Source organism: Pseudophryne corroboree, chromosome 10, assembly GCF_028390025.1.
Source record: "Pseudophryne corroboree isolate aPseCor3 chromosome 10, aPseCor3.hap2, whole genome shotgun sequence".
NCBI classification, from domain to species: domain Eukaryota; kingdom Metazoa; phylum Chordata; class Amphibia; order Anura; family Myobatrachidae; genus Pseudophryne; species Pseudophryne corroboree.
Window position 1 is genome coordinate 239,324,338 of NC_086453.1, and position 16,448 is coordinate 239,340,785.

Consider the following 16,448-nt stretch of genomic DNA (forward strand, 5'->3'; position numbering starts at 1 on the left):
TCACATGAAGTCTTCAAATGCAGCAGGTACTACCCCATGCTTCTGGTGGCTCAATCCACCCCTAGGGCAATATGTAATAGTCTGCGTTGTACAGGCTGTGTGGGAAATTATGCAAGTACAGTATGCCCATACAGTAGTTTTAAAGCGGCAATCATTTACAAGGTAATACCAAGTCAGTTTTGCATTGTAAACAATTGCCACTTAAAAAATACAGGCATACTGTACTTGCAGAACTTTTCACACAGCCTGCACATTGCAGACTATTACATGTTGTGCCTGGAGTCAGTGCAGCTAAGATCTCCAGCTGCAGACACAGAAACCCTATCTGTTGTATGTAAAAGGGTTATAGAAGAGCTTGCAAGATGTGAGTGAAAAGGTTGCTGTGAAGTGGTATTTTTAAATAATCTTGGAGTAGCATAAGTTCATAAGTATAGATTACAGGGCCCCATAGCAACATTTCCTAGCACTGTAGTTCATGGAAACAAAATATGGTTGAGCAGCACAAACAATGTGTTAATTTAATTTCAGATTCACCAAGTGAACAATAATAACCTTCATAAGACATTTGAGTATGTATCCAAAAAAATAGAAAAATATTTTTTTTTGGGAAAACAGCAACCAAATTGATTCTGCTTAATTATCAAATTTAGCAAAATGTTTCAGTTGACTTGTTATAGTCACAAATCACTAGGATAAGAAATTATATTTAAACCCTATTAACCAAAAATGTTTAGCTTGGACAGATCTTCCAAAAAGAGGCTGTCCTGGCAAACAGAAAATATGGGATACAGTTACATTGCCGGCAGTTAGGATCCGGCGGTCATGATACCGACACCAGACTGCCAACACCTAACAATGCAGACACATGCAATCCTGACCATCAGTGTCTATTCCCACTCGTGGGTGTTCATGACACCCATAGAGTGGGAATAGAACCTGTGGCGAGCACTTGCCACCCCACTGGCATTCTCGCGGCCGGGATCCCAGCGTCAGGATGCTGACTGCCAGGATCCCGACTGCTGGTTTCCCAGCCCCAACCTGAAAATACTACTATTTCTATCACTATACTTCTAGGCTTGGACCCAGGGATGGAACTGTGCATGCACGGCCATCAGGAGACCATGCAAGACGCAAAAAAATATGCAAGTTGGAGGAGATTCAGCACACCAGGGATGAAAAATATCCCTCTCTGGCTAGACTTTGACCATAGTGGAAAACAGGCTAACACCATCTTCAGATGGCTTAAGCTAATGGAGACAAGCACCAAAAAGGTAAGCTTTATAGAGCTTGTTAAATAGTCCCATATTGTCATCCACATAGAGAACTATGCATTAGGTAGCTCAATAAATTGCAGGATTTATTGTATAAGATACTCAATAAATAGGTGCCAAAGACTGGATAGCTAAAGATTTTAAGGGCACATATATCAATAAACAAAGCAGAAAAGACATATTTACTAAAAGTCGATTTACATGTTTGGTCAATTTTTGATAGATTTTGTGTTTTAGGGTCTAAAGCACACATTTATTAACACATGATTTTTGACATTGTTTAAAAATAATGTCAAAAATCATCTGTTAGTAAATTGGGCATTTAGAACCTGAAATACAAAATGACCAAACATCTACCAAAAAGTGACAAAGATCAGCTTTTAGTAAACATACCCCTAAATCACAAATTTACCAACAGATGATTTGACATTTTTTTTAAAGGATGTCAAAAATCTGTTTGTAAATGTGTGATTTAGACCCTGAAACACAAAATTTATCCCCCCCAAAAAAAAAATCGACCAAACATCAACCAAAAATCTACCTAAATTGACTTTTAGTAAATATACCCCTATTTGTCTTCTGCTTACTTTTTTTTTTTACATAATGTTTGCAAAATTTAACAGGAGTTGTTTGAAAATCTAAAGTATTACAGTACATTATCTGGCTTAATGTTTCTCATGTTTCTCATATCCAGTCCTTAGAGAACTCTTGCAGTACATGTTTTCCAGATGCCTCATCGATTCATGAGTTAAAGAATTTATACCATCTGTCGAACTTTAACATGTTATGCAGCAATGAATACATTTAGGGGTATATTTTAAAATGTAGGTTTTTTTTTTAAAGATATGGAAATGTTGCCCATACCAACCAAACAGGTTCTACTTATCATTTATCTAGCACCTACAAGAAGATAATGGCCAAAATCTGATTGGTTGCTATGGGCAGCATCTCCACATCTGAAAACTCAAACTTTAGTAAATATCCCCCATATGCTCAAGCAAGGATGTATGAAAAATGAGCTCTTTTTCAGGTTCTGGATTTGATAAACATTAAGAAACAATGAAACACTGGTCTAGCTATACTGTACAATGATAAGAATTGTATTTAAATTAATTTTAACTTTCTCTATCATCCCCTAGGGTATACTGGAGTTAGACAGCTGGGGTATGAAGATTGCAGACTGGAGGTAGCACAATGTAGTTATACATTTTTTTTATTCACAGGTGGCCCCTCCCCCTTCATGCACCCCCATTTCTCCAGTTTGAAAATTGTGCTAGGAGGCAGAAGCACAGGAAAGGAGGTCTTGCTCCAGAAGGAATTCTTTTTGTTTTCTGAATGATCTGTAGCCCAATCCCACCTATCTGAAATTAGGGTGCAGGCCATTCGAAAAGTGCACTTCTGTACTTGTGAGACAATGATCCCGAAGGAAGAGATCAGAGGCTCACCCAAGGGGACCTTCTGAACAGTGAGTAGCTCTCCCCTAAGGGTCCTAGTTAAGCTACCCTACCAAAGTGGTTGGTGTTTGTGCTAGCCGGAGACCGAGTTCTGGAGCGGCGTTCAGCAGCATGGGTCCCATAGTAATGCTGTGTAAGCACCGTTAGCTGGAGATGGAGATCCGGAGCGGCAGGTCCCATAGCAACGCTGGGCTTAAGCGGTGAGACGCGTACAAGGCTGGAGGGAGCATAACACCACTAATGGAGCTGGGGTCTCTTACTAGGGAACGCGGATATGAGGGGACAGCAGCATTCACGAATGGTATTCTCTGTTTAAGGGGCTGCAGCAAGATTATTAAAATATCTCAGTTGCGGACATTTTACTTTAGGCACACTGGCAGAGTGAGAATCCCCACAATGAAGGGGGCGGAGATGTGAGGAGCTGTTTTGCCCTGTATATATAGTATTATACTGGCAGCCATATCGGATTTGAGGTTTTCACTTTAAATGTCATAGTTGCGCTGGCTCTGGACCCAGACAATTCAATGATAGGTTAGGAGCACTGTTTATTGAAGATCCCACTGAACTTATGATATTATTACTAATTCATATAATGTCCTGACAGGTTCTGTGGAGGGGCAGCATTGGAATTCTCAACCTTATTACAACACAGGTTGACTCAACAGTTGGTGGTGTGGGATTTGTAAATTTCTGGCTGGTAAAATTATTATTTTTTTTACAACAATTATATACAATTCCGGCTGTGTGACTCCGATCTTCATTGCTCCCCATATTCCCATGGTCTTTCTCCATCTATATTAATAGGGTGAAAGCACGGCTGGTTGGTGTGTGTGTGTGTGTGTGTGTGTGTGTTCAACAGGGCATATAAAGCACCAACCAAGACCACAAAAATTATGTTTGCTCAAAATGTGAGAAAAAGAGCACAAGTGTTGGCAGCTCTGGGGTGTGTGACACATGTTTAGGAATGGGTGCTTACCTGGGAGCAGTGGTCCTTCAGGGTTATGGGAGAATGCCCTGGCAGATATTTCTAAAGAAATGGCAGAATCTCGCAAGCAACATTTAGAATGGGCTGCAGGCTTTTCAAAGACTATGGGGGAATTCTTAATTAAACTTACTACAGCCGCACAGGTAGAAAAAACTGTGTGTAAATCTGTAAAGAGACCTCTTCCTGTCCTACAAGAAGTGTCGGAACAGGAGAAAAGTCTCTTGGCAGATGAGGAAGACAGGGAGTCAGTTGAGGAGATATTTGATGCTAGTCCTCAGGAGGATTCAGAGGTCAGGGGGTTATACGCCCTTATTAAGGCTGTGAAGCAGGTCCTTAACTTTAAGGAAGAAGAGATTAAGGAACCTGAAGTTTTTGATATGTTTGAGTCGCAAAAACCGCAAACGGCAGTATTCCCGATTCCTCAAACACTCCAGGATTAGATGGGAGAAGCATGGAAGCTACTGGATAGATGCTTTCAATTACCTAAGAAGTTCACAGTTAATTATCCCTTACCAAAGGGAGTCATGTCCAAATGGGAAGCACCTCCAATTGTGGAATGCGTCTCTGCCTAGAATGTCAAAAAAGACAATCTTATCAATACCAAACATGACTACACTAAAACATGGGTCAGAACGTAAGTTAGATACGGCCCTTAAATCCATATTTGTGGCTGCAGTTGCATCACACAGGCATACAATTGTCAGTGCATGGGTTAATAAGACTATTGGCGCTTGGGCTGGACAAATAGTTCGAGTTGCGGTGGAGGAAAATAATCAGGAGGAAATAGTTTGACTGGCGGAACATATTAGTGAGTTGACTACTTACTTTTGCCAGGCTACAAAAGATGCTGGCAGGATAGCATCACGCATTTCAGCTTTGGCTATATCCGCAGGCAGATTCTCTGGCTCAGAGATTGGCAGGTGGACTCAGATTCAAAGAAGGCAGAGGAAGGGATTCCCTTTGTGGGAAAAGCACTATTTGGTCCTGAATTGGACGAGTGGATTTTTCAGGCCACGACATGAAAGTCTATGTTTCTGCCTATTACATATCCTAGAACCATACCACCGGTAAGAAGAAACTATTGTGGTCCAGTGTTCAATTCATTCCGGACGCGGTCCTTTCATGCCAGAGGTAGAGGTTTCGGGAGACAAACTCGTGGAAGTAGAGGTAGAGGCCATTCCCAGTCCACAGCCCGAAAACAGGACTCTAAACCTGTTGACAAAACTGTGGCATGATGGTCTCCCAGCTCACCTTGGGTCACCTAAGGTGGCACAAGGTTGATAAGGTTTTAGGAGGCCTGGGCTGAAACCTCCCCAGAAGTCTGGATCAAGAATATTATCTCCCAGGGATACAGAATAGATTTTCTAACCCAACCTCACCATCAGTTCTTTACCACAGGCCTACCTCAGTGCCCTCAAAGATCAAGGGCATTAGACACAGCTATTCAAAAATGACTTCTGACAGAGGTAATTATGTCAAATCTTTTTGTAGTAGCAAAACCAGATAGTTCGGTCAGGCCAATCCTAAACTTAAAGGCGTTGAATCAATTCTTGATGGTTTACAAATTCAAAATGGAATCAATACAGTCGGTCATTGCGGGACTGGAGAAACAGGAATTCCTGATATCACTGGACATAAAGGATGTGGACCTACATGTCCCAATTTGGTCACCACACCAGGCTTACTTAAGCTTTAGATTGAACAAGAATCATTACCAATTCAGAGCTCTACCGTTCGGCCTATCATCAGCCCCGAGAATTTTCACCAAGATTATGGCAGTCATGGTAGAGAAATTGAGATCATTAGGGGTTACAATAATACCTTATCTGGATGACCTTCTGATCAAGGCTCCATCCCAGTATCTATTGAGCCGGGATGCACGGATTGCTCATCAGACTGTAAGTCAAAACAGTTGGATTGTGAACTTCAAAAAATCCAATTTACAACCGAAACAAAGACTTCAATTCCTGCGTCTTGTCTAGGATACAATACAATTGAGAATGTTCCTTCCGGAAGACAAGATTTGAGACATCAAGGACATGGTTCGGCAAGTCTTACAGAATCAGGAGGTGTCTCTACATCTTTGTATATGGCCCCTGGTAAAGATGGTGGCGTCTTTCACAGTGATCCAATACAGCAAACTACATTCAAGACCTTTCCAGTTAAATCTGATTGCTCAAGGGGCAGGCAATCACCAACTCCTTCACCGAAGGATTCCCATGTCACCTCAAGCCAGGACTTTGTTGCTTTGGTGGTCAGTTCACAGGAACCTATCGAAGGAAAAAAGGTTTGGAATCTGGGATTGGATAATTTTGACAATGGATGCCAGTCTCAGAGGTGCAGTACTAGACAACCATCAATTTCAGGGGAGATGGTCACCGTACGAGAGCAGCTTACCAATAAATGTATCGGAACTTCGAACCATCTACAATGCACTCCTTCAGGCGGAGAGCCTAGTAAGAGCTCAACACGTGAGAATAAAAATGGACAATGTGACAGCAGCAGTGTACATAAACCATCAGGGAGGACCAAAGAGTTGCATGGTCTTAAGGGAGGCAACAAAGATTATGTCCTGGACAGAAAATTATGACATAATGCTGTCGGCAGTCTTCATCCCAGTAGTAGACATTTGGGAGGCAGACTACCTCAGCTGTCAGGATATGCACTCAGGAGAGTGGGGTCTGCACCCCCATGACTTTGACGTAATGGTATGACGATGGGGCTTACCACAGGTAGATCTAATGGCATCTCGACACAACCTTCAACTGCTGAGTTATGTGGCCAGGACGCGGGCCCCTGCATCAGAAGCAGTGGACGCACTAGCGATTCACTGGAACTACAACCTGATATACATATTACCGTTTCCCTAATTGCCAAGAGTGTTAAAAAAGGTGAAACAAAAAAGAGCATGGGTAATTTTAATAGCACCAGACTGGCCTCGGAGGAGTTGGTACTCAGATCTGAAGAGTCTTCTGGATGTGCCTTGGCGGCTACCACAGAGGGAGGATCTGCTGTCACAGGGCCCATTCCTGCACCCAGATCTGAACTGCCTATGTTTGACGACGTGGTTCTTGAAACCAAGATTTTAAGGGAAAAGGGTATCCCAAAATCAGCTATTCCTACTATGTTGGCAGCAAGGTAGTCAGTTACTGCGGCACACTACTATAGGATTTGGAAGAAATACATGGACTGGTGCCAACTTAAGTGTTGGAACCCTAGAGAATTCCGACTTGCTAGATTGTTGAGAATTCTCAACTTGGCTTTGGATGGTGGATTAAAGTTAGAATCTTTGAAAGTACAGGTCTCGGCCATTTACATTTTTTCCAACAAAGGCTGATATCTTTGGAGGAAGTTCAGACTTTTCGACAGGGAGTGTTGGGAACACAACCACCTTTTCATCCACCCACTGCTCTGTCGGATCTACATTTAGTGTTGGAATTTTTGTAATCAGGCATTTTTGAACCGTTGGAATGGGCAGATCTAAAATGTGTGTGCTGGAAAACAGCTTTGCTTCTTGCTTTGGCATCAGCAAGGCAGGTCTCTGAATTGGGGGCCCTGTCTTGTAAAAGTCCCTTTCTAGTGTTTCATGAAGACAGAGTGGAACTACGTATGAAGGCAGAGTTTCTACCTAAGGTGGTCTCTGGTTTCCACATAAACCAACCAATTGTGGTCCCGTTTTTCCAGGGGTTGTCAGAGGGGGACCTATCTTTTGGATGTAATCAGGGCCTTGAGGATTCATGTTCAGGCTATGAGTTCAGTTAGGAAGTTGGATGCTATGTTTGTACTGTATGACGGACCCAGAAGGGGCTGGCCAGCTTCTAAACAAACCTTAGCTAGATGGATAAGGTTAACCATTAAACAGGCATATATAACGAAGGGGAAAAGAGTCCCATTTTGAGTGGGTGCTCACCCAACAAGAACAGTTGGGGCTTCTTGGGCTGCTGCTAGAGGAGCGTCCACTGCCCAACTTTGTAGAGCGGCAACGTGGTCATCAGCACATATGTTCACTCGTTTCTACAAATTTGATACCTTTGCAGCTAGGAATTCCAATTTTGGTAATTTGGTTTTACAGGCTGTGGACAGCACTCCCACCCATGAGGGTATCTTTGGGACATCCCCAGCTGTCTAACTCGAGTGTCCCCTGGTGGATTATAGAGAAAAGAGGATTTTGGTACTTACCAAAAAATCCATTTCTCTGAATCCACTCGGGGACACTGGATGCCCTCCTCAGTGCTGCCAGCCTGAGTGTTCTAGTTATATTAGTTCAAACCTGTGGATAAATGTTTTTGATAGTTCTTGGTTGCTGGTTGACGTTGCGGAATGGTTGGTCCCTCCCCGTAGACCTTTAATTTTCATGTTCTCTCTTCTTTCAATTTTTCAAACTGGTGGGATGGGGGGGGGGGGGGACGTGAAGGGGGAGGATCCAGCTGTGAATAAAAATTTTTTATAACTATTTGTGCTACCTCTGGTCTGCAATCTTCACACCCCAGCTGTCTAACTCCAGTGTCCCCGAGTGGATTCAGAGAAATTGATTTATCGGTAAGTAAATAATTCTTATTTGCATTAATGAAATTAAAATATAATAAGTCAATATATGCAATAGTAATTAAGCATGCTACAGTACACTAAAACCTCTGCATACTGTATCTTGGGGCCTATGACAAATATTTATGGAGCCCACCAGAACCCGTTATCTTTGTCACTGACCATGGCAGCCACAATATATTTAAAAATAAAAATCCAAGTTTGTGCAGGATACTGAGAAAACAGTTAACCAGATAGGGTTAGAGCCAAGCTAAATGTTGTTCTGCACAGAATCTCACTCACAGATGCACACCAATTCCCTCCACATGCCCAACCCAAATGTCATTTTCTCTTTTTCTATAGTGCATGCTTCCGATTTTACTGTAAAGGTGAGCTTTTTATATACAGATCTGTAGATATTCTGAAGTCTCAAAAATAAAGAACAAGGGAGTTCTCATGGGTCCCACATTAAACTAAAATGATAACAAGAAATTATTAGCATGGGGCATGGATTTAGTGCTGTTACAATGCTGGGAAAGTTAGGTTTCTGATTTTCACAGGCCTTTTTGATGGCTGATTTTTAGACAAGCCTATCCACAGGGCCACAATTCTAGAGGCCTCTGAACAGAGGAGGGTGGTAGCCACACTATTGTAGCATTCTCTACCTGCCTCCCAGCCTGCTGCAAGACAGTGAATATCAGTCAGAATGCTGACTGGTGAATGGCTGGAGCTATCCACCAATCAGAGTGCTGACTGCAATTCAATGTATGGAAGCATGTGGATAGATGGTGCAGTACTGCATGAGGGGCATGCTATGATTTTTTTTCTAATTAGTTCCTATGAATGGGTGTGTAATGGCCTCCAGTTTCCTCCCACAATCCAAACATATACTGGTAGGTTAATTGGCTTCCAACAAAATTAACCCAAGTGTGAATATGTCTGTGTGCACATGTGATAGGGAATATAGAATGTAAGCTCCACTGGGGCAGGGACTGATGTGACTGGGCAAATATGCTCTGTACAGTGTTGCGGAATATGTGTGCGCTATATAAATAACTGGTAATAAATAAATAAAATAATAATAATAGGGGCTCCAGTGCATCGCTTTGTCTGGGGTCTACAATGCTGTTAAGATGGCCTTGCCTATCCCTCCCTAATTCCTGAAACAACTACAGTAATAGGCAGGAATCATACTTCTAATGTTTTACTAGAGCATGTCTGCCTTTATAGTGGACTATAGCAGTTAGTTGGAAGTCAATGTGAATGCTACTAACCAATTACAGTGCAGGGCATTTCTATTACTAAATAAGACCAGCATCCATTCAGTATTCTGAGTCACTTACTCTGAATGGGGACAGGTTAAATTAATATGGACGAGTCTTCAGACTGTGTAGATCAGAACTGATGAAACAACTGTTTCAAATGTAGGAATAACTTGAACAAAATAAAATCCATCATGCTTGTACCTTTGAGGGAGTGTCGGCCATGCATAAATGCCTTATGTATAGCTTCATAATTTTTTTTTTTTTTTATCATTATTTCTAGACTAACTATCAGGGAAAGTTAAATATGTTAAAGATATAAAAGATTTGTCCTTATGAATTTTAAGGATATTTTCTAAATCTGCAAGACTGCAGACCAACCTAATACCTATCACTATTGCTCAATCATGTGATAGTGCATCTATTTATACAGAATAGCGAGTTCAAGATAGCTTCAATTACAGTACGTTCATTTGTACTATAGGTGGGTAAGCATTTGTTACTGAATGCAGGCTAGGCTTAGGAAACTCATCGTTATGCATACACTACTTATCTGTCCAGAATGAGAATGCCTCCAGATTCCAGAAAGATGTTGCTATTTCTCGTGTTATAAGCCTATACCTTACACCTGCCCTATGCTAGAATAGTGAATAACTCTGATTACACACCCACCAAGCACCCTGACATACACACCATGTATATTCACATTGTTGCCACCCAGAAATGCCCATTTAGCATATGCAGAGAAATATCTGAGATGCAAATGACTCTGATCCATGCATACATTTGCTAATATACATATACAGCCTGCAACGCATGTGCAGTGTGCAAATCATTTGCTAGTGGCTGGATTTGAATTTGCGTGCGAGCCAGAATTAAGTCAGTAATGTGCATATTTGCACTTGCCTATTATGGTGTATCTAAAAATGAAAAAGTTGTCAATTATGATATAACTGTCTGTACTGCGTTACTATATCGAAAGTGTTCAATATCGATGCTACTGTAGTCAGACAAACCACTTAACCCCATTTCCTTCATTATGTCTCTCCATATGATGGATGGATATATACCTATTAGGCACATTATTTTGGATAAATCTTGAAAGAATAATATTACACTTTAATCCTCTTTCTTAGCTACAGTACTTATTTGGTGTTTGGTTGCTATGCATAGGTCTATAGTGTATAGTAGAATACTATTGTACAGTAAGATAATAGAAGAAAATCATATACCATAATTAGAACAGAGCAATTCCTGGCATTTCTAAACTTTCTGCAACAGAGATGCTATTACTTATCCTTGGCTTTCAGACTTGTGCAGCTGTTGTATTAAGTCAGAAAGATTATAAAAAGAATACAACATGCAGAGTATAGTCTTATCTGTGCCGCACATAAATTATACTTTTCTGCTCTTTTTAGCAAGGTAAACAAAATGGATTGCCAAATAGAAATCAAACACAAGAGATAGTACTAACAACTCATTTGTGATTTCACCAGCCATGATGTCAGGTGGACAGACAAAGGAGTTATTGTCCTTATCACTTAGCACAGTGTTAACAAAAATACCACACTTCAGGCCATGATATAGAAGCAAAATATTGCACTGGCCAAGGAGAGACATTAAAATGTGTGTATACAGAATCACTTAGTCAAAATAGCTATAGATCCAGGGGCTAATGAATGACTATATCAGATCAAAAATACTAATGAATAAAAAAAATAATGAAATATGATAGTCAACATACAATAAAACCAGCTGCAGTATCCTAATAATAAGTTTGTGGACAATCACTAAAATACATTTCTAACAAAAAAGAAAAATTAACTGAATTCAAGTGTAATACCCCACTATGTGATGTACTGTATAATGGCCCAAATGCATTAAGCCTTAAAAAATGATAAGGTGGAGATGGATAAAGAGTGATAAAGTACCAGACAATCAGCTTCTTAAATGCCATGTAACAGGATGTGTTTGAAAAATGTCAGTCAGGAGCTGGTTGGCTGGTACTGTATCACTCTATGGGCCAAATGTACTGAGCATTATAAAACGATAAAGTGTATAGTGATAAAGTGCCAGCCAATCAAAAATTACAGTTAAGGTGGGTACACACTGGCCGATATATCGGCCGTTCTATTGAACGGCCGATATATCGCGGGTCCGTCGGCCAGTGTGTACGGGCGATATGTCTGTGAACTCCGTCGTTCACAGACATATCGCGTCGGCCCCACAGCACAGCCGCCGGCCAATATATCTACCGATATATTGGCGCATCGCTGTGTGTGCACGGGCGACCGGCCGGCCACCCACCCGTACACATGCTGCGGCGGCCGCCGGTGATTGACAGCTGAACTGGGTGGGCGTGTGTACACGTCCGCCCAATTCATGATGTCAGTCCTCGACAGATCGGGCAGTGTGTATGCACAGCACACTGCCCGATCCGCCCATAGATATATCTGCAGATCAATTGATCTGCAGATATATCTATCAGTGTGCACCCACCTTTAGGATCTGGTTGGTTAGTACTTTATCACTCTCCACTTTTTTTTCAAAGCTTAGTACATCTGGCCCTTTTATCTGTCTCCACCTTATCAGTTTTTAAGGCTTTATACATTTTGGCTAATGTCTGACACTGTGCATCACGCTACAGTACAGGTGTATATAATTACACAACTGACAGACCACAACTCCCAGCAGCCTTGGCAACTGCTCAAGATCTCAGGAGCAGGACACATGACCAGTCAGGTGCTAAGGTCAGTGACAGTTGGAAGAAAGAGGCAGTTGGTCAGGTGACAGCTGAGGTAACTGACATGAGGGCAGATGTATTAAGCCTTGAGAAGGGATAAAGAAGTGATAAAGGCGTGATAAGTACAAGGTGATAACACACCAGCCAATCAGCTCCTAAGTGTCATATTTGAAATTTGTAATGATTGACTAGTGCGTTATCACCTTGCGCTTATTACTTTTTTATCGCTTCTCCATGTTAATACATCTGCCCCATGGAGAGCAGAGCCATGCTGTGAGTAGGCACACTGACGTCAGCCATTCTGAAGAGCTAAGAGGAGGTTGTGAGGTGTATCCCATCCACATCTTGACCAAATCAGGTAATCACCGCCTACAGTGGGAGGGGGTAGTCGCTGTACAGGGGTGCGATCGCTTGTGCAGAGAGCTGCACAAACAAAAGTTTGTGCAGTACCTGCACAGCTCAGGACTTACTCTTCCACTGTGATGATCCGGCCCGGAGCTGATGTCGGGAACCCTCCCTTCAAATGCCTGGACATGCTTGCCTTTTCACGGACACTCCCTGAAACCGTCAGTTGACTCCCACAAACGGCTCCTCCTGTCAATCTTCTTGCAATTGCCAGTGCGATCGCTTTAGTTGTACATCCCGGTGCTCCCCGGCGCTGGCGGGGCCTCGCACGCGCAGGTAAGACCCGATTGCTGTTGTGAGAAAATGCACAGCAGCGATCGGATCTGAATGATCCCCCTGTCATCTGTAGTCAAATCCTATATCAATATAGTTGATGAAATATCCTGAAAGTATTCTCTACATTGTTGCTGATACATCTATATGACTAAATGGATGATGCTTATTATTTTGAAGATGACGATAAAACTTGAAGATGGTATTTCACTAGTTATTGCTCTACTGAAGACCTTGAATGCAGCAAACCCATGTTTGTGATGAATGTGCTAGCTCTATTAAAGGATATTAGGTAACTTCTATCTGACTGTTCCTTTGTGGATGAGGGTCACAATTAATATTTTAAGCTGCATAATTCCTTTTAACGCACCGAGTATTTGATTATCCTGACTGTTCAGCGACAACAAGAGTAGCTGTAGATTCCTGAGGGTCTGCAAAACTTCACAATTATTGGTATAACATGGGTTTTAGTTGGGGTAGACTTTTAGAATTAAATAAGTCAGGAAGTGTTTCCTTGTTTCTAAAGTCAGTTTGGCTATGGAAGTTATTTATAGCTCACTACTGCATTAGCTAGAGGTTATTTCAGTGTCTATGTCTTTAAGAGATGCACTCCTGAGTCTCTGGTTCAGTAATGTATAATCCAGCACTTGGGCTTAAATCTCTTAGCTCTTATTTCTTACTTGGGTACGGTGAAGTGTCAGTGTTGTGTGAGGCTGTGATAAATAAAGACTACCTTTGTCTGATGTTTCCAGAGCATGCACTGCTCCACAATGTGTCCCCTTAGGCTGCCCTTTGGTGACAGTCTGAATATACCACTCTGATCTCGAGCTCAGCCATTCCGAAACTGATGACAGGGAGTCACTTCCCCTGGTCCACCTTCACAGTCTATAAGGAGAACGCGTTTGTTCAAGAGGTGGGTAGGATACACCTCAAACCCTCCTCTCAGCTCTCCAGAATGGCTGATGTCAGTATGCCTCCTCACAGCATAGCTCTGCTTTCCATGTCAGTTACCTCAGATCTCCTCTGATCAACTGCCTCTTTCTTTCAACTGTCACCTGACTGGTCATGTGACCTGCTCCTGAGCTCTTGAGCAGTTGCCAAGGCTGCTGGAAGTTGTGGTCTGTCAGTTGTGTAATGATATACGAAACCATGAGAAAGGTGCTAGACCTAAAAGACCATGCACAGGTATACCCATAGACAAAAAAACCTTACGGTTTCACATGTCCCACTGAGGCTTCTTACGCATGATCTGTCATTTCAGAAACTTGTTGCAACTCTTCCACTCAAACTCCAAAAAGAAATAAAATTCTGATCATTAAAGCTGACGCCTTAATGGATGTGTTACTTGCGCAATACAGATATGGTATGCCATCACAGCCTGTGGGTAAGTGCAGATTCAGCACTCTCACAGAGTGAGATTGCTGTCACTCACACAATGGTGGAGCTGCTAATTCACAGATTTGTGTACTCATTGGAATACACACATGCAGTCTATGCAACTGAAGGTCTAAACAGTTATGTGGTGCACCCATCCCACTCAGTGCCCACAACTATCCCATTTGGTCACCACGACAATCCCACAGTGTTCCAACATCCTTCTCACTCCATACATCAGTCTCATTTAGTCTACACATTTAGCTCCCTCAAACATCTTGGTTAATTGCTAAAACTATAATACCCCATCTACAGTCTATGCATCTTCACTTACTTCCCCTATATGCCCCCAGCTGCTTTGTCTTCCCCAATCTCTACTGTGGTGTTCTCCTATCTGTGCTAGTCTGTATTCACTTATCTGCACCATCTGCTTTTCACCATCTGTGCCTTATCCGTACCACCGTTTCCTTCTCTCTGCGCTGTTCCCTCTTCAACACTCTGCTTCCTACCATACATGCCAAACTGCCTTCTCTCCCATCTGCACCAGTTTTCTACCCATCTGTGCCAGTGTTTGCAACCCATCTGCATCATTGCCCCCCCATCCACACCACTCTGCCTCCCTACCCATACGTGCTGCTTAAGCTCCCCCCTATCCACACCACTCTTACCCCATTCATGTAGCTGACATCGTTTACATCCCAAAGGTATTGTGGTCACTGTTAGGGTTATGACCTGGGGGGGATTAGCCCTAGCTGCCACCCCCCAAGAGTAGGTAAAAATACTTTCCTCCTCCAATGTTTAGACTGTCTTCCCATATCCATGCTGCTCTGCTCCCTCATCTGTGCCCCTGTTTCTTTCCATCTGTACTACTCTCACCCCTCTTCATCTGTGCTATTCTGGCCTCCTCATCCACACGGCACTGTCCACCCATTCACACCGCTCTGTTTCCTCATCATCCACTGTCTTTCCACCATCTGCACCACTCTTTCCCCATCTTTTGCACTACACCACTCTTTCCCCATCTTTTACACTCTGTCTACCTTCCAACTGCATCACTCTGTCTTACCTCCCCACGTCTGCACTACTGTTTCCAAACTTCTGTGTTGCTTTGTCCCCCTATCAGTGCTTCTTAGTCTTCACCCTATCCACACAATTCTGTCCCTCCCATCCAAACTGCTCGGTCTCCTCCCTCCAATCAACACCACTCTTACCTCATCCGAGCAACTTTGTCTTCTGCTCAGAGCTTCAGTTGCATAGACTGCATGTGTGTATTTGAATGAGCACACAAATCTGTGAATTAGCAGCTCTGTCATTGTGTGAGTGACAGCAATCTCACTCTGTGAGAGTGCTGAATCTGCACTTACCAATAGGCTGTGATGGCATACCATATCTGTATTGCGCAAGGAACACGTCCATTAAGGTGTCAGCCTTACTGATCGGAATTTCATTGTTATTTGGAGTATGAGTGGAAGAGTTACAACAGGTTTCTGAAATGCCAGATCATGTGTAAGAAGCCTCAATGGGACATGTGAAACTGTAAGGTTTTTTGTCTATGGAATTTCATATCTTTTTATTACATTTATTTTTTTAATCAAGAAAATAGGATTTTAATTACCTACCGGTAAATCCTTTTCTCGTAGTCCATAAGGGATATTGGGGAATTAGTACGATGGGGTATATATGGGGTCCAAAGGAGCCAGTGCACTTTAAATTTCTTCAACTGGGTGTGCTGGCTCTTTCCCTCTTTGCCCTCTCCCACAGCCAGTTATAGGTAAAATAGTGCCTGAAGGAGAAAGGACATACTTGAGAGAAAGAACATAACAATGAGTGGTGAGATTCACACACCAGCACACCAGAACATAAAATGACCAGCAACGGTTGGTAACAAAACAGCAACAGCTGAACAAGTAACCATACTGTATAAGAGACAACCTGCAGAAAAGTCAACGCACTGAGGCAGGTGCCCAATATCCCTTATGGACTACGAGAAAAGGATTTACCGAAGGTAATTAAAATCCTATTTTCTCTAACATTCAGAAGGGATATTGTAATTGGAATTAGTACGATGGGGACATCCCAAATCTTCCAGAATGGGCAGGAATGTGCGGAGATGTCTGCAGCACCGCCTGCCCAAACTGGGTATCCGTTATGGCCAGG

At 42.4% G+C, this 16,448-nt stretch overlaps 1 long non-coding RNA gene across 1 annotated transcript in view; it reads right to left on the reverse strand.

The window, feature by feature from the left end:
• LOC134965462 (uncharacterized) overlaps positions 1 to 13,935 on the reverse strand; it is a 111,622-nt gene extending 97,687 nt beyond the window's left edge. The window contains exon 1 of the long non-coding RNA XR_010188377.1: positions 13,651 to 13,935. This is a non-coding gene — a long non-coding RNA (uncharacterized LOC134965462). The remainder of the gene's footprint in view (positions 1 to 13,650) is intronic.
• Positions 13,936 to 16,448: the final 2,513 nt, after the last annotated feature.